This window comes from Erinaceus europaeus, chromosome 12 (genome assembly GCF_950295315.1).
Source record: "Erinaceus europaeus chromosome 12, mEriEur2.1, whole genome shotgun sequence".
NCBI lineage: Eukaryota > Metazoa > Chordata > Mammalia > Eulipotyphla > Erinaceidae > Erinaceus > Erinaceus europaeus.
In genome coordinates this window covers 7,916,006-7,939,316 of record NC_080173.1, presented here as the reverse complement: position 1 = coordinate 7,939,316, position 23,311 = coordinate 7,916,006, and positions in this window count along the sequence as shown.

Sequence of the window (23,311 nt, the reverse complement as noted above, 5' to 3'; positions counted from 1 at the left end):
AATTCTCACAGTATTGACAATTACTGTATGATAGAAAGTTAGCATCGAAGGGGTACATATATACAACTAAGGAAAAGGCATTAGCCAAACCCCTGATGAAATAAAATGGTGTCTCACACTAAAAGCAAGCCCTCATGACTACTTAATCTTTCTAGGAAAACAGTGTCACACAAAAACATTTGAATCTATAATTGGCATCTTTAAAGACTCTTGCCATCTGGACCTCACTCAGTTTAATTAGTCATTGCAGGGTGGCAGTTCTCTTGTAAAAACCTCGCACTCCATTAACCTTGACTTTTCACACATTGACATTTCAAGCCCCTTCTTTGCTTTCATATGGTGGAGTGGACACGTTTTCATTTAATAGGAGTCCACCTCAGGGTTCATGAGCCAGACTCTTGTTTTCTGGCAAGGCCACCAAGCCCAAGTCTATAAATTGTAGTAGCCAGGAAAGGTTGCAGGCAGCTAAAAATGGCAAGAAAGCAGGAGTCATGGGGCTCACTCCACCCTTCCTTTTGAGACTTCCAAACAGCACACTGAGCCAAGTATTGGGATGGTAACTGAAGGGAGTATCATGCAGAGCTAACGCTAAGCAAATTCTAAGCATGAGTGCATGCATCAGGGCATAATTATTCAGCCAAATATAGTTTATTTAGTATATTATGTAGCACAACTATTTTAGCCAGTTCACCTTTTTGTTCACCATTTAAGTGACCTATTATTAAATCTGGGCATCAGTAAACAAGACATCACATTTGTATTTTAGTAACTGATTTTTTTTTTTCTCTTGAGGTAGATATCATGGATAGAAGTGACCATGGCTGGTTAAGAGTATCTGCTTTACATACTTATTATTTTAGGTTGAAGCTATGCAGTAGAAATGGTCCTACTATATAGTAGGGGGTGTGCAGAGATAGTTAACCCTATGGAGTGCATACCTTGTTGTGAGTAAGGTTATGCTTTTAAACCCTGGAACACCGTAAACAGCATCAGGAGAGCTGAGTGGATGATGAATTCATACAGTGGTGTCTCTCCCAGCTCTCTGTCTCTCTCTCTATCACTCTCTCTTTAAATAAAGAATAAGGTTGTCCAGCAATATAGCACAAGCCTAAGGTCAAAACTCTGTCACTGGCATCATCCTTAAAAATATATATATATATGGTAAGAATATCTACATAGTGATGGAAAAATAGTCAATATTTCCTCTTGGCAAGTAAGGAGAATCCAATTTTTTGTTTTTTTGAACTTTACAGATTTATTGTTTATTTTGTCTGGGCAACCAAATGGGAGGAGGTGTCATATGGTGTGGGGAGAGGGAGAGGAGCCAGGTCACTGGTTAAACTGAGATTTTTCCAGCCCTCGTCTATTCTTTAGAGGAATAAATATTCTTCAGTTCTTCTCATTTCTTTTTCTTTTTTTCATATTTTTATTAGTAATTTAAAAATGATCTACAAGATTGTGGGATAAGAGGGTACAACCAATATAGTTCCCACCAGCAGAGTCCCATGTTCCCTCCCCTTCAATGGAAGGATCCTAGTCCTTACCCCTCTGAGAGTATGGGCCAAAATTCTTTACGGGGTCCAGAAGGTGGAAGGTCTGGCTTCTGGAATTGCTTCTCCATTGGACATGGGCATTGGCAGGTCAATCCACAACCCCAGCGTGTTTCTATCCTTCCTTTGTGGAGTTGGGCTCTGGGGAGGCAGGCTTCCAGGACGGATGAGATCGTCTGCCCACGGAGGTCATGTTGGGAACATGGTAGCATCTGCAACTTGGTGAGTGAAAAGCATTAACATACAAAGCAGAACAAATTGTTTAATAATTAGGGACCGAAAGGTAAGAATATAGCAGATGAGATTTGGGGTGAATCCACATTTTTATAGGTTGCCAGCATACTCTTAATTTTCATTTTAGTTAGAAAATGTTTTATCTTGCCACTGTATTCTATTTCTAACATCATTTTTGTCTTGCTACTAACATTATATGCTCTCATAAAGCATTTAATCATCATTAATTTTTTTCATAGTTAAAATAGACATACTTATTGCATAGTAAACATTTGCTATGTGTTAGAGTTCTGATAATACTAAATAACAGAAAATGTAAGGTAAAATTTTTATTTTAATTCACAAGGAAGTGTACATAGTCAAGACAGAAAATTACCAGTTAACAATAATTTAGAACTATTTAATAGATAGAAAAATATGGAGACGATATCTTTAGTGATATCATTTGAGTGAGTATCTTTTATGATATCTTTTCAGTGAGTATGCTAAATACATTGATATCTTCAAGTACATAATCAATTTACTAAACAGAGATGGAGCTCTAGTGATAATATATTAATGACTGATTAATTATAGGACTTCTGGGGATGGGACTATGGCAACCTAGTCACACAAAGCTGGTTCTCCCCCAGAAAACAACTCTTACAACAAAATAACTTAATAAATTTCATCAGAGAATATCTGGGATTTCTGGTAAATTAAGGGACACCACCTGGTGGCTGGTGATTACACATGGACAGTAGGAGACGGAGAGGGGAGAGAAGGAATGTGGTACTACATTGCCAGCAGGTACCCTATTTGCAATAGCTTCAAATTCACATGCAGGTTGAAGGGGTTCATTTGGAACCACTCAGGACCCAATGGCAGAAAAGTTAAAAAGTAACTCTAGACTACCTTTTAAAGCTGCAGAAGCCACAGGCCACTGAGTCAACCCCAAGGAATCCTTCAGAGGAAGTAGAGAATGGACCACAGTACCAGTACCCTTGTGGCATTAGGGAAGGTTATCAAACTGAGTGCCCTGGGTGCTTTACAGGCCCTAGTGACTGAGGACAAACTTCCCTGCAGGCAGGAAAAGTGACATTGATTGTACAGCAGAGTTCCCACTTTCAGGAATCAGTCAGGGAAGAGAAGGAAGTCTAAGACACCCTCTCCTCCCACCATACAAGGCATCTGCTTAAGGGACATCAAGTTGCCCAAATACTACAGCTCTTCCTCTCCCTCCTCAACTCATATACAAAGAAGAACCCAGAACCACCTGTGGACAAAACCAGAAACCAACACTGCTGGGTAAAACGAGGAAAATTCTGATTCCACAAAGGCAAAATGAAAGCCAGAACCTTAATGACGTAAATACAAAAGAGCTATCAGAGAAAAAGCTCAGGGTGAAACTAGAAGAAATACAATGCTCTCAAGTTCATGTGGAAAATGGGTTAAGAAAGAAATCCATGCTCTCAAAAGATTCACTTGATAGGAAAATGGAAAACATGGAACTGGTTATGGAGTATGAAGGATATTTTGAACTCATTCCAGTCTCAAATAACAAGTCAAGGAAGTAGACTTAACCAGGTAGAAGAGAGAACTTAATAAATAGAAGGCCACATTCTGACTTCAGAGTACAAAGAGCAAAAATGTTTAGGGAAAAGAATGAAGCAACTGCTTAAGAAATTGAAGACTCCATTACGAAAAAAATATCAGAATGAGAGAAGAAAAAAAAAGGTAGCAGAAACTATATTTAAAGAAATAATAGCAGAAAAAAAAAGTTTAAAATATTTAGTTAGTTAGCTTTGTTGCCCTTGTTGTTTTGTAATTGTTGTTATTGATGTCATTGTTGTTGGATAGGACAGAGAGAAATGGAGAAAGGAGAGGAAGACGGGGGAGAGAAAGACAGACACCTACCTGAAGACTTGCTTTACCACTTGTGAAGTGACTCCCCTGCAGGTGTGTGTGGGGGGGGGGGGCTTGGAACCAGGATCCTTCTGCTGCTAATTGTACTTTGTGCCGCTTAGCTTAGCCCGCTGCGCTACCACCAACTCCCCAGAAAAAAATTTTAAATGTGAGATGTAGTAAAGATATAAATGTTCAGAAAGCAGAGACAACTCCCAAGTTCCTAAACCAAATAAACCTACACCAATACACATCCTTGTGAAACTATCAAAAGTCAAGGGCAAAGAAAAAAAAAATTACAAGCTGCCAGAAAAAAGAAGAAAATGACTTATAAAGATAGCATATAGCGGGCAGGGGTAGATAGCATAATGGTTATGCAAACAGACTGTCATGCCTGAGGCTTCGAAGTCCCAGGTTCCATCCCTTGCACCACCATCAACCAGAGCTGATCAGTGCTCTGGTAAAAAAGTAAATAAATAAAGATAGAATATAGCATATGACTTATAAAGATAGCGTAGTCAGACTTCTATTGGACTTTTCTATAGGAGCCATGGAGGAGGAGAGAGTGGAGTTGTATATTCGAGGTTAGAAAGACAATAGTTTCCAGGCTCATGTACTTTTTCCCTGCAAGAGTGTCATTCAGATATGAAGGAGCAATCAAAACAGTAGCAGATCTACAAAATTCAAGGAGTTTAACTTTTAACATAAGGATTTAACATAAAGGAGTTAAACTTTTTAAAATATTTATTTATTTTCCCTTTTGTTGCCCTTTTTATTGTTGTAGTTATTATTGTTGTTATTGATGTCCTTGTTGGATAGGACAGAGAGAGATGGAGAGAGGAGGGGGAAGACAGAGAGGGGGAGAGAAAGAAAGACAGACAGCTGCAGACCTGCTTCACCGCCTGTGAAGTGACTCCCCTGCAGGTGGGGAGCCGGGGGCTCCAACCGGGATCCTACCGCTGCTCCCTGCACTTTGTGCCACGTGCGCTTAACCTGCTGCGCTACCGCCAGACTACCAGGAGTTAAACTTTAAACATAAGCTAGAGGGATACTCACTGTGTAGAATGTTTTTCTTCCCTTGCCTATAGTCCAGATGCAAGCTCCGCTACTACACAGAAAATGCTCTAGTTCAGGAGTATTTTCTGGTGCTGTGATATCTCTCGTTCTTTGCATCTCCCTCTTGATGTCTCCGTTTGAATTAAAAACAACTTGGGAGTACTAAAATCATGCATGCGCAAAGTCCAGCACTCCATATGATTTAATGAATTGAAAATTTGAACACCATACATAAGTTAACTATGTCCTAAGTCTCTCACACCAAACCCCTCTTTCAACTGTAGAAATATGTTTTAAATGTAGATTTGATTGATTAGAAACCAATGGATTATTCTCATAAAAAGTATCTCAATTTAAATGCTTTTAGGTAAAGATGCATTTTTTCCTTAGAATAATTTATTAGAAACCTTTTAATCAACAAATTTGTAAAACAATGAGAGTGAAATATATTCCCTTCACTATTAGGTAACCAACTACATCTCTTTGTCCAGGACAGGGGAGCTTTCTGAAATAACGGATCTTCAGATGCTCAAATGTGGGATTCTGAAACACATTAACACTCAGTTTTTGCATGGATGATTGATAGTTTGGCAATAGTGTCTACTGGTCAAATTCATGTGATTAAACAGTATTAAGATATTACACATCTATTTTTACAGTTATAGTAACTTTTCAATTGATATGAAAAAATTATCTTTTCTCCTATATTTTTCTCTTCAGAATGTAAGCTTAAAGTAAGAGGTGAGATAGAGCTTCTTTAACATGAACATTGGTTAAATGAATAGAAATAAATATTTAGTATCATATAAATTGCAGAAATAAAATAACAATTTTTAGTAATTACACTAATGAAATTCATCTGCCACATAAATATGTCACTTAATATTTCAAATAATGGAGCTATTTCCTATGTAAAAGTTATAATGATTCTGAAGTCTAAGTTCATAGTAAAGTGTGTGCTCTACTAACAGAAATGTTCCACTGGAAAGCAGACTGAATTTTAAAGAGTTAAGTTGTGCTATAGAATGTTGCCATTTTAACAGGACATTTTAAACCGACTAAGTATACTAACTACTGTTATTGTTTATTTTCTTTCTAGTCTAGGGGAATTTTTTTTTCTTTTTAATTTTCCAGAAGGGACCTTCAGGATTTAAGTCCTAACATTGTTCCTATGACTGGAATTTATTTTTTAATTAGAGTTAAAATAAAAATAAATGTTTGTTTCTAGAGCTATACAAGTTTAGGGAGGAGGGGGGGAAACAACTTCCTCATCTGAAAAGATTTAATGATAATCTATGCTGTAAAAGAACATTTTGAAAAATATAAAACAAAGAGCTTTCAAAGTGGTCAAAGACTAATGTAAAGTGATATATTTCAGACCGGAGAGATGGTGTAACTTACTCCTGTCACTGCTGCCTGTTTATTGTGTTTGTCTGGTTGGCCTGGCAACCCACTCATGCCATTTCACTCATTTTATAATGTTCCTGTAAATGTTAGGTAGGCCTGGATTTATTATACACTGTCAACACCTAAAATGGAACCCACTGCTTAACATAGTTTATTTGGCTGGATGCCTTTGCCTCCTTAAAAAAAAAAAAGTGTGTGTGTGTGTGTGTGTGTGTGTGTGTGTGTGCACGCGCGCGCGCACGCATGCGTGTGGGTGGGTGGCACATTTTAAAAAAATTCTGTAATGCCTCCAAGAGAAACGTAGCCCAGGCATAATTGAAGTTGGGTGGCATGGGATATGTCAAAGGGGTGTTTGAGTCCAGAAGCTCTTATGTTGTTGATGGGGAAATCTGACTCACAGTATTTGTGAGAAGGGTTTAGAGGGAGAGAGGACTGGGAGTCATGTTTAGTGTTGAATTTATCATCCCTAGTGAAACCAGATGGCCAATCACTGTTGTCCAGAGAGGTCTGTCAGCCATCAGAGGATGAATCAAAGGCCACGCAAAGTCAGACAGATTTCTTTCCTTCTTATTAACATGCTAGTTTCATCTATCTGCTCCACCACAAGGGAAGTTTGCAGAAGGTCCATAAGGCACAGTAGTAGATAGGCTACATTTTAGACAGTCTTCATTGAGCTTACATATATTTACTATGATAACTGGATTCAGAAAGTCACGGTTAGGGTGGAATAAAAAGGGGGAATGTGATACACTGACCAAAATCAATGGCAGCACTCTCCGGCCAGTGATAAGAAAATTGCAGCCAGGCAGCTCTGCTTCTTTGCTCATGGCTTGCCATACACTGAATCCCTGTTATTCCTTCTGTTCCTTTTGGGAGGTCGTACAGCAGACAAGGCTGTTGACTCTCAGACGTAAAGTTTGAGTTCACTTTCCAGCACTGTATGTATCAGAGTCATGCTCTGGTTCTCTCTCTTCCTGCCCCCCTCTCATTAGCAAACACATAATTTTTTTTTAAAAATTTTTAAACATTTCATTTATTTATTTTCCCCTTTTTTGCCCTTGTTGTTTAACATTGTTGTGGTTATTGATGTCGTTGTTGTTGGATAGGACAGAGAGAAATGGAGAGAGGAGGGGAAGACAGAGAAGGGGAGAGAAAGACAGACACCTGCAGACCTGCTTCACCGCCTGTGAAGTGACTCCCCTGCAGTTGGGGAGCCGGTACTGGAACCGGGATCATTAAGCCAGTTCTTGCTCTGTGCCACGTGCGCTTAACCCACTGTGCCACTGCCTGGCTCCCGTAAACACATAAATTTAAACAGTCATCTCTCTGTCTCTGTCTCTGTCTCTCTCTCATTATTCCAGGCTCAATGCTGGCACTACGAATCTACTGCTCCTAGCAGCTATTTTTTTTTCTTTTCATTTTATTAGACAGGATAGAATGAAATTGAGAGAGGAGTGGGGATAGAAAAGTAGAAAGAAAAATAGACACCCGCAAACCTGCTCACTACTTGTGAAGCATCCCCCCTACAGTCTTGAACCTCTGTCCTTTCACAGGTCCTTGTGCTTGGTACTATGTGCACTTAACCAAATGCACCACCTTTAAAAACGTCAACTCATTCTGCTCTTTCAGAAGGAGGACTGGGCTTTACTTATAGTGGAATTTGTTGGTAGCTATGTTCTGTGTCAGTGAGCAAGCCAATAAGTCCAATACATATTTTTGTCACCAGGGTTATTACTGGGACTTTGGTGATTGCACAATGACTCCTCCACTCCCAGTGGCTTTTTTTCTCTCTTTCTTTCAGGGTTATTGCTAGAGCTCAGTGCCACTACGAATCCACTGCTCCTGGCGGCCATTTTCCCCATTGCTCTTATTATTAGTGTTATTGTTGTTATTGCTGTTGTTGGATAGGACAGAGAGAAACTGAAAGAAGAGTAAAAGACAGAGAGCAGGAGAGAAAGACACCGGCAGACCTGCTTCAACGCCCATAAAGAAGTGACTCCCCCTGCAGGTGGAGAGCCAGAGGTTCGAACCTGGATCCTTAAGCCGGTCCTTGCACTTTGCACCATGTGTGCTTAACCCATTGCTACTGCCCAGCTCTTCCTCCCTTCTTCCCTTCCTTCCTTCTCTTCCTTCCTTCCTTCCTTTATTTTTAACTTTGTTGCTCTGATAGAGGCTCTGCTTTGTTGCTCTGATATATATATATATGGAGAGAGAGAGTAAGAGAGGCACTGGGAGCACCATTCCACTCTTTGTGAAGCTTCCCCATGCTGGTGGGAACAGGGGGCTTTAACCTAGGTTCACACTCACGGTACTGGGTACACCACCACCTGACCACCTGGTGCCACGTCTTATAGTCTTCTAGCTACTTAGGCTCAATAACATTATCCTCTTCACTCCTCGATTAGTGTACATTTATGCACCATGATTGAATGCCTAGTCTAAATGCAAAGGCTAATAGAAAACGAGCCATCTTATTTCAAGCTTTGGTTAAGAAGCATTTTCCTTTCCTTCCCACTTGTGCATCTAATGACAGATTAAATAGCAAAACAAATAGAAAACATGCTTAATGAGAAAAATAATGATAGGTGTTTAAGGCAATTTGATACCAAAGCTGTGGTAGGTAATTGTTGGTGTATTATTATTATTTACTAGCTGGAGAATTGTGATAACTATAGCTGTACACAGCTTTGGATTACAGGTCATTTTTAAAGACACATTTAAGTAAAGTAATTTTAAGACACAGTAAGTAAAGTAATCAATGAAATTCTGTATATTTTTATTCTTAAAGTGTTAGAGTGCCTGTTCATTTAGCTGATTAAATATACAGCATCCATATGTGTATGTGTGTGTGTGTGTGTGTGTGTGTTCTCCTTTTTTGCATTGAGTAGGGATAACACATTCAAACAAGATAAACATACATAACTTTGAAATTTCCCTTGACAGAACTAAAATCATTCAGACATCCACACACTATTACATGCTCTCTGCAGTCACTGCAACAGAAAACGCCGACTTGTCCAATTATTTTCCTTTGCATCAACGGATTGCTAGATGCCCCAGGCTGATAAGACCTGTTTTTAATACCATAGTGTCCATTCCATCTGTTTTCTGAGTGTAGGATTCCTAGGCTGAGGATTAAGTTGCATGGCTCCATGATTCTTGGAGCCTGAATCCATTTATTTGTTCATTAAGTAACACATTCCCCAACAATATTTTATAACCAAAGCTAATTTGGGGGCTTTGTAAATGTCGGTGTGCTTTGTTCCGTTTTTATTTTCTATCACATGACACATTGTTTGAATTTATTCTCACTTCTGTGCTTCAAGAAGGTGGAATCTTCCCCCCCACCTCTGTTTTGTTTTCCCCCTTCATTCACTGGAGTCCACACTATGAAGTCACCACTTTTGACAGCATTTAAAAAAATTACTATTATTATCATTATTCAGTGAAACAGAAGAGAGAAATTGAGAGAGGAGGGGAAGATAGAGAGGAGAAAGAAAGATAGACATGTGCAGACCTGCCTCACCCTTTGTGAGGCGACCCCCTGCAGGTGGGGAGCTGGGGGCCATGAAGGGAATCCTTGTGTGAGTCCTTAAGTTTCCTACTTGTGCTTAACCCAGTGCAACACTGCTCGGGCCCAAGAAGGTGGAATATTTAGCAGTGATGCTGTTCCAGCAAGTTAGTGAACTGAATCACAAGGGGCAGCAGTCTGAATCAAACGGGAATAAAAGCACTATAAGGTTCCAGGCCAGGCAGTGGTACAACTTAAGTGCAAATACTATTATGCACAAGGGCCCAGTTGGAGCCCCTGCTCCCTTCTTGTGGGGGGCAGGAGAGTTGCAAGTGCTGAGAAGCAGGTCTGCAGGTGTCATCTCTTTCTTTCTCCCTTTCTATCTCCCTACTCCCTCGCAATTTCTCTCTGTCCTATCAAGTATAATAGAAAGAGGGATTGGGAGTGCGGGAAATAGCTTCTGGGAGCTGTGGATCTATAGTGCCAACGTGAAGCTCCTGAAATAATCCTGGTGACAATAAAAGAAAAAAAAAGAATTAAAAGAATTTAAAAATCACTAAAGTGAATGAGTTTTCTCTTCATGAATTAGACATTTTAACTTTCTGGTCCTTTTTCCAGCCATGACACCATCTCCCCAGACAATAACTTGGATCCACCTGCATATCAGAATTCAGGCTCAGGGAGAAAAAAAAAAAAAAAAACTAGTATAGCCACAGGCCATTTGGAATATAACTAAAATATGCCTTCTAGCTATCTAAAGAGCAGAGACCCCCCTCAACTCTTCATCTGCACTACTTCAGCCTTTAGGTTCATGATTACTCAATAATTTGTTTGGCTTTGTATGTTAACTCTCTTTTCAGCCACCAGGTTCCAGATGCTAGCATGATACCAACCAGACTTCCCTGGAAAGACGACCTCACCAATGTGTCCTGGAGCTCTGCTTCCCCAGAACCCTGCCCCACTAGGGAAAGAAAGAGGCAGACTGGGAGTATGGATCGATCTGTCAACACCCATGTTCAGTGGGGAAGCAATAACAGAACTCAGACCTTCCACCTTCTGCATCCCACAATGACCTTGGGTCCATATTCCCAGAAGGTTAAAGAATAGGAAAGCTAACAGGGGAGGGGATGGGATGCGGAGTTCTGGTGGTAGGAATTGGGAATTGTGTGGAGTTGTACCCCTCTTATCCTATGGTTTTGCCAGTGTTTCCTTTTATAAATAAAAAATACATAAATAAATTTAAAAATCACTAAAGTGGATGAGTTTTCTCTTCATGAATTAGGTAGACATTTTAACTTTATGACTCACCGAGTTATACATACATGTCTCCATCTGGATTTTTTCCCTGCCATTCTATTTCTTATTTATATTTTTGACTTATTTTTGAGCTTTATAGCCTTACTTAAATCACCTCTCTTCTATTTAAACCATTTCATCGCATTTTTTTTGTTTTTATTTATTTTTTCTTTTTGGTGTAATTGAGATCTTTTAAATGTATGATATCACTGCTCCTGGCCACTTTCATTATTCAGGAAGAGAAAAAGAGAATACTGAAGCTCCCTCTGCTTTTGCCTTTTCCAAATGACGATGGTTTAGATGAAGCATAACCTCTCCACCAATTAAACAGTGCTACATGGACTGAGAGGTGCCTCACCTGGACCAGTACACTGTGTTCATGCATTGACATATTGGGAGTGTTGCTAAAAATATCTGTTGTCTAAATAGATTTAAACAAATCTTTAAAAATTGCACACAAAAGGATAAAGAATATCATATGTATATATATATATATACATACATATATATATATATATATATATATATATATATATATATATATATATATAGGTTGATAGCACGTGGTTTGATTTATTCAACTGACTCTCTCATTGGAGCCTTTAGGAATTCCAGTTTCAATCTCAGGCACCTCTACAGGGCAAAACTAAGGTGTCTTCTGGTCAAAAGAATGCAAATGAATAAATAAGTAAATCCCGGGAGTCGGGCGGTAGAGCAGCGGGTTAAGCGTACGTGGCGCAAAGTGCAAGGACCGGCCTAAGGATCCCCGTTCGAGCCCCCGGCTCCCCACCTGTAATATATATATTACATTTTATTGGATAGGACAGAGAGAAATTGAGAGGGGAGGGGGGATAGAAAGAAAGAGAGAATGACAGACACCTGCAGACCTGCTTCACCACTTCTGAAGTGACCCCCACACCCACTCCCCGCAGGTGGGGAACCAGAGGCTCAAACCCAGAACCTTTCACAGGACTACTTCTATTTTTCTAAGTCATGATTTATTCCTTTCTTAAGCAAGCGGTTTTAGTCAACATGCTAAAGTCACAACTGAACTGAGTAGCCACAACCACAATGCCTCACGCCACGCCAGTCACAGAAATGCATTCAGCTAATCACTCAGTTATGCTCCTGCACATGAAACAAACTGGTTCCTGAACCACTTCTAGATATGGGGATAATTAACTTACCTCATTCGTGGCTTTAGATATGTTTTATGTTTGTTTTTTTCATGGAGACTTGGAACAGGATTTTCGTCCAATGGTTGCGTAATTAGTGAATGGGAATGGAAAATTAGTATTATGGTTCAGAAAAATGAGGAGCTTCTTCAGTTTAGTATAGCATGCATCTAGAGGTGCTATTTTCTAGTTAAGATAACATTGAGAATCAAGGAATCAATACACAGAACCTAAGACTAGATTTTTTTGAATCACAAAGTTGTATGCCAATATTCTAAATAAAAAAAGCACATTTTAGATTTAGATGTTTAGATGGAGACTGCATTCTCTCAAGTTATATTTTTGTATCCCTGTGAGGATTATGTTGATAATGAATATTTTGACAGGAGAAAACGGCCAATGATATCAGTATTCTGGTGACAGTGTTCTGTGCTGATATACAATGAAGCCATGGAAATTGCACCTCTAAAATATATACAGTGTTGTAAGTTAAAACGGCCTCAAAACAAGTCAAGTAAATTATTTTTTAAAGATAGTAGATAAGATAAACCTTACATTAAAGTAATTTCATATGTTACACATATTCTCTTTTTAATGAAGTCTCTATTCTCCCATCCTATGTAACCTATGAGCAATTAGTTCTCCAGTTCTTTTTATTTTATTTTTTTTTACTTCTCATAGTCTGTCATTTTTCTAGTCTCTTAAATAATGTGCTTACTAATTCAGTGTATATTTTATCTCTATGATTGTACATCTTTATTATTTTTTTTAATCAGCTACTGTCTGAGTTACGTTGGGAAGATACAGTTCCCTAAGAAGAGGGGCAAGTTCCTTCAGGTCCAAAACAGGATGTTGAATGTGTCCTTTATCTGATCCCAAGGAAATGCAGCCAGGAGGAACTGGATCCAGTGAGTGCTGTGAGCTGGATTTAAAAAAAGGGGGTGGGGGCAGTGCAGCAGGTTAAGCGCACGTAGAGCATACCACAAGGACCAGCATAAGGATCCCGGTTCGAGCTCCTGGCTCCCCACCTGCAGGGGAGTCACTTCACAGGTGGTGAAGCAGGTCTGCAGGTGTCTGTCTTTCTCTCCCACTCTCTGTCTTCCCCTCCTCTCTCCATTTCTCTCTGTCCTATCCAACAACTAACAACATCATCAACAACAATAATAACCAAAACAAGGCTACAACAACAAGAACAACAAAAGGGGGGGGATGGCCTCCAGGAGCAGTGGATTCGTGGTGTAGGCACTGAGCCACAGCAAGAACCCTGGAGGCCAAAAAAAAAAAAAAAAAAAAAGCAGAAGTTTGTGGAGAATCTACAGAAAAGTTTGCAAGGAAAGGAGGTACATTAAAAAAAAAAATCTTTGTATTTATTATTGCATAGAGACAGAGAGAAATTAAGAGGAGAAGGGGAGAGACAGAGAGATGTTTACAGCCCTGCTTTACCACTTGTGAAGCTTTCCCCATGCAGGTGGGGATCAGGGGCTTGAACCCAGGTCTTTGTGCACTGTAATGTGTGTGCAATTAACCAGGGGCCTGGTCACCACATCACATTTTCTATAGGAGACCAGATCAGCATGGACAAAGAAGTCCTGTAATCTTACAATTGTGTTAATCATTATTACACCACTAAAAAAAAAAGAGGTATTACCTAGGTCATGTGGAAAAGGACAGCTACGAGACCATCTACTGTTTTTGGAGATTAGACCATACAGGTGGGCAATAACCATGAGATCTTCCAGGACCTCAGGACCGTGGCCACACGGTGACAGAATGGGAGAATGGTCCCTGTGGGCCTGTGCTGTAGCCTCCTGACCAGGCCCTAACTCTGGGCTGAGCCTTATGGGGGAGAGGGGGTAGGGAGGGTTGCCATAGCCCCCCATACTCCACAGTGTTCACCCAGAGACACCTGCTGAGACACCCACCACCCCATGCCCAGATGAAGGGTGGCAAGGAGGTAGGTGTCTGGCTGGAAACACAGCCTGTGAAGCCTGATGCCTCTGCCAGACACACAATTGGAATAAGGCCTGGGGACAGAAAGACAACCTGGGCTCACTAAGCCATCTATGGGGAGGGGGTTGTTCTAACCACATGGGAGAGGGTTGGAGCTGGCCCAGCACAAAGACAGCAAAGGCTGCTACCACTGGAGGGCCTGTGACAGCAGTTCCCCACCAGACTGTCACCTGGGCCCAGGAGCCTCCCCTGTCAGGGCTGGGCCAGCTCCTGTCCACTCCCTCACCTCCTGGGGGCTGTGTGCCTCCCGGACTAGGGTTAGGACCCACCATACCCAGACCCTCCCCCCACACACACACACACACACAGTGGCTGGCTCTGGGTGGCTCCAGGACCAGCATCCAAGGGCAGCCTGGATAGACTCTGATACTGTATGAAACTTACTTCCTAAGTAAAAAGTGGCAAATTAAATCAGTTTTTTTTTGGGGGGGGATAAACTTAGAGTTTAATCTGTTGTACAATAAGTAGTTATGAATATTTATATGATAGTGTTGAAAAAAGGTACACTGTAAGCATTGATAGATATGTTATCATATTATGATCAATAAAAAATGCCAATCGAAAAAGCTAGTTTGGGGGGCCAGGAAGTGGCGCACTGGGTTAAGCGCACATAATACAAAGAGCAAGGACCCATGCAAGGATCCCAGTTTGAACCTCTATCCCCCCTCCCTGCCTACAGAGAAAGTTGCTCCACAAGTGGTGAAGCAGATCTGCAGGTGTTGTTCTATCTTTCTCTCTGTCTTCCTTTCCTCTCTCAATTTTTGTCTTATTCAATAAAATGAGGGGGAAAAAATGTCTGCCAGGAGGAGCAGTGGATTTATAATGCCTGCAAAAAAAAAAAGTTTGAATTAGGGGCCAGGTGGTGGCACACCTGGTTAAGCACACACATTAGAGTGCACAAGGACCCAGGTTCAAGTCCCTGGCCCCCACCTGCAGAGAGAAAGCTTCATTGCCAGGCTAGTGTTGCCAGAGAGAGAAGAGACCAGAAACTCGTGGCAGAGCGGGAACGCAAATCTTTATTGATGCCGACATCCCAGAGTCGGGTGTGAGCACAGCGGGCTTAGGCTACATGGAGCTAGCAAAATGGCCGCCTCCTGTTATGCACGCCAGCTCTTCTCCTGGTCTTCTACAGGTCGGGATGCAGAAGAGAAAAAAAGAAGCAAAACCAGGAACAGCAGCGGGTTTTAAAGAGTAAAAACGGAAGTGGCAAGTCGGGACAGAATTGGCTAGGGAAGAGGATGGAGAAAAGAAAAAGGCATTCTGGGAACTTCCTTAGTTGCAGTTGCTATAGTTTTAGCTAGGGGAATTAGCAATATCCTGAGGGGGTAATATGGTGGCAGAGGAGTCATTTTTAAAACAAGGCAGAAGATTGATATGTAAACAGTAATACTTGCATGGAAATATAGTGGTTTGTGGGTCCTGCTTAACTCAACCACATCTGCACAATTTCCCAACACTTTATGGTGCTGAAGCAGGGCTGCAGGCGTCTCTCTCCCTCTCTATCACCTCTTTCCCTCTTGTTTTCTGGCTGTTTCTATCATATAAATAAAGATAATAAATTTAAAAAATTAAAGTTTGAATTATGTCTCTATCACTAGTAGTGTGACTTTGAGCAAACGTCCTATTTATTATTATTATTATTATTAATTTACCTCCAGGGTTATTGCTGGGGCTTAGTGCCTGTATAACAAATCTACTGCTCCAGGCAGACATTTTTTCTTTTTTTTTTTTATAGGACAGAGAGAAATTGAGAGAGGAGGGGGAGACAGAGAGATAAAAATAGAGTGCAATAAAAATAGGTACCTACAGACCAGCTTCCCAGCTTGTGAAGTGACCCGCCCTGCAGGTAGGGAGCTTGGGGCTCAAACCAGGATCCTTGTTTGGATCCTTGCACTTCATACTATATGCGCTTAAACCAGTACGCTACCGCTGAGCCCCCTGTCCTAAGTTTTTTGAACCTCATTCTTCTGATTTATACAATGCTCATGACAGTTCTCATTGCGTATATTCAGGATAGAATTTAAAAGCTAAATGAGGTAAACTGATGTCAAGGATTCCTAGACATGTGTTGCTCACGTAGCCATGAATAACTATAGACTTCAGGTGTAGGGGTGGTTGTTTGTGTATCTGCTTTTGCAAAGCTGGCCTCTCATGGATTCATGACATTACCACTCCTGGCATAACTGTTCCCTTCAGATAGAGACGCAGAGGAAAGAGAGACAGAGAACAGTGGAGAGCATCAGAGCACTGGAGCATTCTGGGAAGCATCCACCATGCGGTGCCAGGGCACATGGAAAACCATGAGCCTTCGCTGGTGAACTCTCAGCTCTGTCAATGTTAATTATATAAGTTCTATGTAGTTTGTCAAGATTGGGGATGCATGGGGGAAAGCATAGCATTAAGTGAAATGCCGGGAGCTGGGCAGTGGCTCAGTGGGTTAAGCACACGTGACACAAAGTGCAAGGATGGGCATCAGGATCCCGGTTCGAGCCCCCGGCTCCCCACCTGCAGGGGTGTCGCTTCACAGGCGGTGAAGCAGGTCTGCACGTGTCTGTCTTTCTCTCCTTCCCTTCTGCTCTCCATTTCTGTCCTATCCAACAACAATATCAACAACAATAATAATAACTACAACAACAAAACAAGGGCAACAAAAGGAAATAAATATATTTTAAAAAAGGCCTCCAGGAGCAGTGGATTCATAGTGGAGGCTAAACCTGGAGGCAAAAAACAAATAACACAAAAAAAGAATAATAGCCTGAAATTAAACAAGTGACAACCTCCTCACTTTTTGAGGTAAAATTGGAACTTCTCATAAAAACAGTATTATAGACCTCCTTCATTCAAATCATGTTGGCAAGAAAAATTTGGTTTCTTGGAGCCAGGTGGTATCACATCTGGTTAAGCACACACATTACAATGTGCAAGGACCCAGGTTCAAGCCTCTGGTCCCCACCTGCAGGGGGAAAGCTTCACAAGTGGTGAAGCAGGGATGCAGCTGTCTCTTTCTCTCTCTATTTCCCCCTCTCCTCTTAATTTATGTCTCTATGAAATAATAAATAAATAAAAATATCTTTATAAAGAAAAAGTTGGGGGGGGGGGTTGGGCAGTAGTGCAGCAGGTTAAGCACACATGGCGCAAAGCACAAGGACCAGCTTAAGAATCTGGTCCGAGCCCCAGGCTCCCCATCTGCAGGGGAGACACTTCACAGGCAGTGAAGCAGGTCTGCAGGTGTCTATCTTTCTCTTCCCCTCTCTGTCTTCTCCTCCTCTCTCCATTTCTCTCTGTCCTATCCAACAATGAAAGACACCAACAATAATAATAATAACCACAACAAGGTTATAATAACAAGGGCAACAAAAGGGGGAAAAATGGCCTCCAGGAGCAGTGGATTCATGGTGCAGGCACTGAGCCCCAGCAATAACCCTGAAGGCAAAACAAACAAAAACTTTCACCACTGAGAAATGTGTGCTAACTTACCCTTAATGGAAAAAAAAAAAAAAAAGAAAAAAATTGATTTCTCTCTTCTCAGGAGGCTCCTATGATGTCACTGGAAATTCCATTTCAAGCACCTATGAAAATCTTATCAGGCAGAAGTAGCCAAGCAATTTAGGCAAAGGCTTTTATTCATGCCTGAGGTTCTAAGGTCCCAAATACAGTTCCCAAAATCAGCATAAACCAGAGCTGAGCAGTGCCCTGATTAAAAAGGGGGTTGGGAGTGGGGTTGAGTACAGGGACAGTGGTCCACATGGGTTACCATATATTCAGGATCCAGGTCTCCACCCATAAGTAAGAAAATTCAAGAGCCATGAAGTAGTGCTGCAGGTGTCTCTCTGTCTTGTTCTCTCTCCCTTCTGTTTCTCTAGAGAAAAAGAAAAAGCAAACAGTCACCCTGTAACAGCAGACTCGCCATCCAGATACTCAGCCCCAGTAATAAACCTTGTGGGGGAAACAAATAATTTTATCACTTCCTATCAGTTGGTGAGTTCCAGTTTAGTTCTTGGTAGCTTCTTTTGCAAAAAGTAATAAAGAAATTTCTGCAACATAATAAAATAAAATTTTAATTCTTGGTGACAGGGTAAGCATATCTTTGTTTAGGCTATGTTTTGAAATGACTTAGTAGCTTGTGAAAGCAAAGTTTAACAAGCTCATAAAATTATGGCATCTACATAACTAAGGTGGATTTTGTTTTTATGTTGTCTGTTACAGACTATAAACAGTAACAGTGGAGTCTATCTTTTATTCCATAGAGTTGTAAAATGTACTGGCTGTGACAACACATATACTAAGCACACTGTGTAAAGAGGTTGTATTTACTTTATATTTAAATGAAAGCTATGAATTTTTCTTTTAAAAAAAAGTCAGCTTAACACTTTACAGTTGAAAAACATTAAGTAAAACCTAGAGGAAGTGTATTTTAATATATACATTGTTGTTATCATAGAGAATTCTCTTGGTGGGCCGGGTGGTGGCTCACCTAGTTGAGCGCACACGTTGCAGTACACAAGGATCTGGGTTCAAACCTTCCATCTTCAGCTGCAGGGGAAAAGCTTCACGGGTGTGAATCAGTGCTGCAGGTATCTCTCTGTCTCTTTCTCCCCCCCTTGGAACCTCCCCTCCCTCCCAATTTCTCTCTGTTTTATCAAATAAATAAATAAAAGTTCAAAGAAAGAGAGAGAGAGAGAAAATTCTCCTGTTGCCAAATCTACCTGTTTAAAATAGTGCTTGAATCAGTCTTATGTGGAGAAATTCTGACAGCACAGTGGTACAACTATGTCAGCAAAGTCATGACTGCCCCTTTTAATTATCTCACAATTTGCTCACTGGTTTTGGGTAATTGGAACAATTTGCTTGCAGAAACCTGCGAGGAATCAGATGTTAATTGACTTTGTCTTGCTTAATCAACCCCTCAAGAAACAGGCTTCATTTTCCTGCCTGTTTCTTAAGCTGTGTGCTGGCGTTCTGTGATACAGTGGAAAGAAAACATACAGGCAGTTGCCTTGGTATCAACTGGCCAAATCTGATTATGACTCCAACTCTGAATGGAGACATTCCAGAAATTAGCAGAGGGGCTTAGAGAAAATACTTAGAAATGTGAAGAGGCATTCAAAAGCGACTCTATGCTTTTTATACAGCACAGTAAAAGGTAATGCACATTTAAAACGAGAATTCACAGCTCATTCTGACTCTGTTGCTATAACCTAGAATAATTCAGATAGAATACATAGCTCCTTTTACTTGAGTGACCACTTTGAGTACTTAGAATCATTCCAGTTATTATAACTCAGCACCCTGGATTCAGGTTCTCACTTGAAAAATCACATGCTAATTGATGTCTTATCATTTTTGTTTTCCATTACAAAAACCCACCACAAAAAGAGTATCCATATTATCTAGAAATTGGTATGTCACTTTAAAGAAGGAATTGGCAGCGGCTTTACTGAGTGATCTAAATAAGGGACTAAAAGCAAATGACCAAATAGTTCTGCTATCAATTTGTCTTTTAAAAAAGAAAAAGTCATCTTAACACTTTACAACTGAAAAGTACTTAACATTAAATAAAACCTAGAGGAAATGTATTTTAATATATACATTGTTATTATTACAGAGAAATCTCTTGGGGGGCCGGGTGGTGGCATGCCTGGTTGAGCGAATACATTGCAGTACGTAAGGATCTGGGTTCAAGCCCTCCATCCTCAGCTGCAGGGGGAAAGCTTCACAGGTGGTGAAGTGATGCTGCAGATGTCTCTCTATATCTCTGTCTCTGTCTCTCATCCACCCACCTCTCTATCTCCCCTCCTTCAATTTCTCTCTGTTTATATGTGAAATATTCATTACTAAAAACAAAAGGCTTTGCAGAACTGCATTTTTAAAGGATTTTCTTTTTTATTAGTTATTTTCCCTTTTTTTGCTCTTGTTTTATTGTTGTTGTAGTTATTATTGTTGTTGTTGTTATTATTGTTGTTGTTGTTGATGTCGTAATTGTTGGATAGGACAGAGAGAGATGGAGAGAGGAGGGGAAGACAGAGAGGGGGAGAGAAAGACAGACACCTGCAGACCTGCTTCACCAATTGTGAAGCGACTCCCCTGCAGGTGCAGAGCCAGGGCTCAAACCCGGATCCTTATGCCCATCCTTGTACTTTGCGCCACGTGCACTTAACCCACTGCCCTGCCACCGACCCCCAGTACCGCATTTTCTACACCACTGATTCTACATATCTAAGATTTTGGTTTTTCCACTGGGGGGAAGCAGTTAATGGTTTATACAACTTCTCATCTTCTCATGGTGGTCTCTGCAAAATAATCTCTCTCTCCCACCCTGGGTCCTTTCCCGTCACCATGTACAAGAACTCTAGTGACCCTTCATTGTATCATACCCAGCCTTCCCTAGAACCCTTTCCTTTGACGCAATACACCACACCCAGTCCAAGTTTCACTTTGCGTTTTCACTTTCTGTTTTTGCTTCTTCAGAGGCCTAAGATTTTTTAATAGCAAGGAGGATGAAAAAAAAAAAAAAATGGAACACGATGTGCTTGTGTTGAAAGAATAGGTTAGCCCCCGTCTTTTAGAGGCCTTATCTAATTCAATTTTCATATTGCTGTGAAAGATACTAAATAAACATAAAAAACATTAATGTTCAGGATAGGGAGCTAGTATAATGACTATGAAATTAACTTTCATGCTGAGGTTCTGAGGTCTCAGGTTCAGTTTTTAGCTTCATGACAAAGTCGAACTGAGCGCAGCCAATCCAGAGAAGTCCAAGCTGCAGACTGATGGTTAGGCTTTTTTACTCTATTTTATTTTATTATTACTATTATTCTATACCAGTGTCCCTTTCCCCTCCTCCTTTGTCAGGCTGACCACAATTAAGTGTTGTTGTTGTTGTTTCCATTGATAGGTGACTGGGTGTCCTGTCCATTGTGAGAGGAACTTGTTTCTCTTCCCTCTTCCCTCCACTCTCCTTTTACCCTCCTCCTAGACAATTAAAAAAAAAAAAAAAGACCTCTTTGCTTTCACTGCTCCTTTATCTTTCCTTTCTTCCTTCTTCTGCTTTCTGAATTCACTGATAATCGTCTGTGAATTATTTCAGGGAAGAAATATGACTCACCATATATCAGAGCAAATAAAAAAATGGTTGAATAATAGCACTACAATACATTAAATCCATAATATCAAGATTAAGTCACTGAAGAGTTATTTATTTAATGACAGTTTTAAGGGGCCAGTTTGTAGCATTCTTGGTGGAGAGCACACATTATTCTGTGTAAGGGTTCAAGCTCCAATTTTCCACCGGTAGAAGGAAATTTCATAAGTGGTTCACAGTGGTGCAGGCACCTTTACTTTTCTCTGTCTCTCCCTAGTTTTCTTTCTGTCACTTTAAAAGAGAGAGAGAGAGAGAGAGAGAAGGAAAGAGAGAGAGAGAGAAATAGTGCTGGTGGAGTGTAATGGTGCAAGTCCTTAGCAACATCTATAACCTGGTGAAAAAAAGTATTATGAGGAGGAAGAGGATGATGATGATGATGATGATGATGATGATGATGGACTTTCAACCCTGTGTTAAATAACAATGGCAACAGTGGACAGCACTGTCTAGACCTAACCTAAGTGGAAATGCTCTCAGTCTCTCAACATTGAGTGTGATGCTGGTTTGGGGTTTGTTGCATATAAATTTAAATAGATTTAGGAATTTTCCAACTATTCCCATTGTTTATAATGTTTCGATCATGAAAAAGTGTTGGATCTTGTTAAAGGCTTTATCTGCATCTACTGAAATAATCATGTGATTTTTGTTTTCCTTTTGTTGATGTGGTGGATCATATTTATTGATTTACATATTTTGAACCTGTACATAAACATTAAGTCAGAAGAAGAAATTCAGAAATGTATCCATTTACTATAGAATCAAAATAAAATCAAGTATCTAAGATTAAAACTAGTAAAAGAAGTGAAAGATTTGTATACTGAAAATTACAAGTCACAATTCAAGTAAATAGGAAAAAACATAGAAAGATATCCCATGTTTGTGGATTAGAAGAATTATCATCATCGAAATAGTTATTCTGCCCAGGTCTGTGTACAGATTTAATGCAATCACCATCAAAGTACCACCAAATATTTTTAAAAGAATAGAACAAAAGCTACAGAAGTTTATCTGGAAACAGAAAATACCAAGAGTCACCAAAGCAATCTTGAAGGGGGAAAAAAAGGACTGGAGGCATCACACTCCTAGATCTCAAACTATATTAAAAGACCATTATAATCAACACTGCTTGGTGTTGGAACAAAAATAGACACAGTGACCAGTGGAATAGAATTGATAGCCCAGAAATCAGCTCCCATATTTATGGACATTTACTATTTGACCACAGGACCCAAAACATTAAATGGAGAAAGGAGAGTTTCTTCAACAAATGATGTTGGAAAAGAAATGGGTTGAAACATGCAGAAGAATGAAATTGCACACTCACTGTGAACAAAAGTAAACTTCAAATGTATCAAGGATTTAGATGATAAACCAGAAACTATTAAATATTTAGAGGAAAACATTGGCAAATCTCTTCCAATCTAAGTTTTAAAGGGATCACAATGTCTCAAATCCATTCACAAGGAAAACAAAAGCAAAAATTAACCGATGGGACTACATCAAATTAAAAAGTTTCTGTACAACAAATGAAACCACCACCCACCCAAACAAAAAAAAAAACTCCTTTCTGATGGGATATTTATTATTCCACACATAAGACAAAAGGTGAATAGCCAAAATATATAAAGCTTATCAAACTCAGCAACAGAAAAACAAAGGACCCCATTCAAAAGTGGGTAGAAGATATACGGAGAATACTCACCAAAGAAGAGATCCCAAGGTCCAACAGACATGAAAAAAAAATACTTCAAGTTACTGATGATAAGAGAAATGCAAATAATGAGAATAATGAGATACCACCTCACTGCTGTGAGAATGTCATACCTCAGAAAAGACAGTGACAACAAATGTTGGAGAGATTGCAGGGATAAAGGAATCCTCTTGCACTTCTGGTAGGAATATAAATTGGTCCTGTGAAGAGCAGTGTGGAGAACTCTCAGAAAGCTAAAATGAACCTACCATATGATTAGGCAACTCCTCTCTTGGAGATACACAATAAGAAAACATAGGTTCAGGTGGTAGTGCAGAGGGTTGGGTGCACATGATG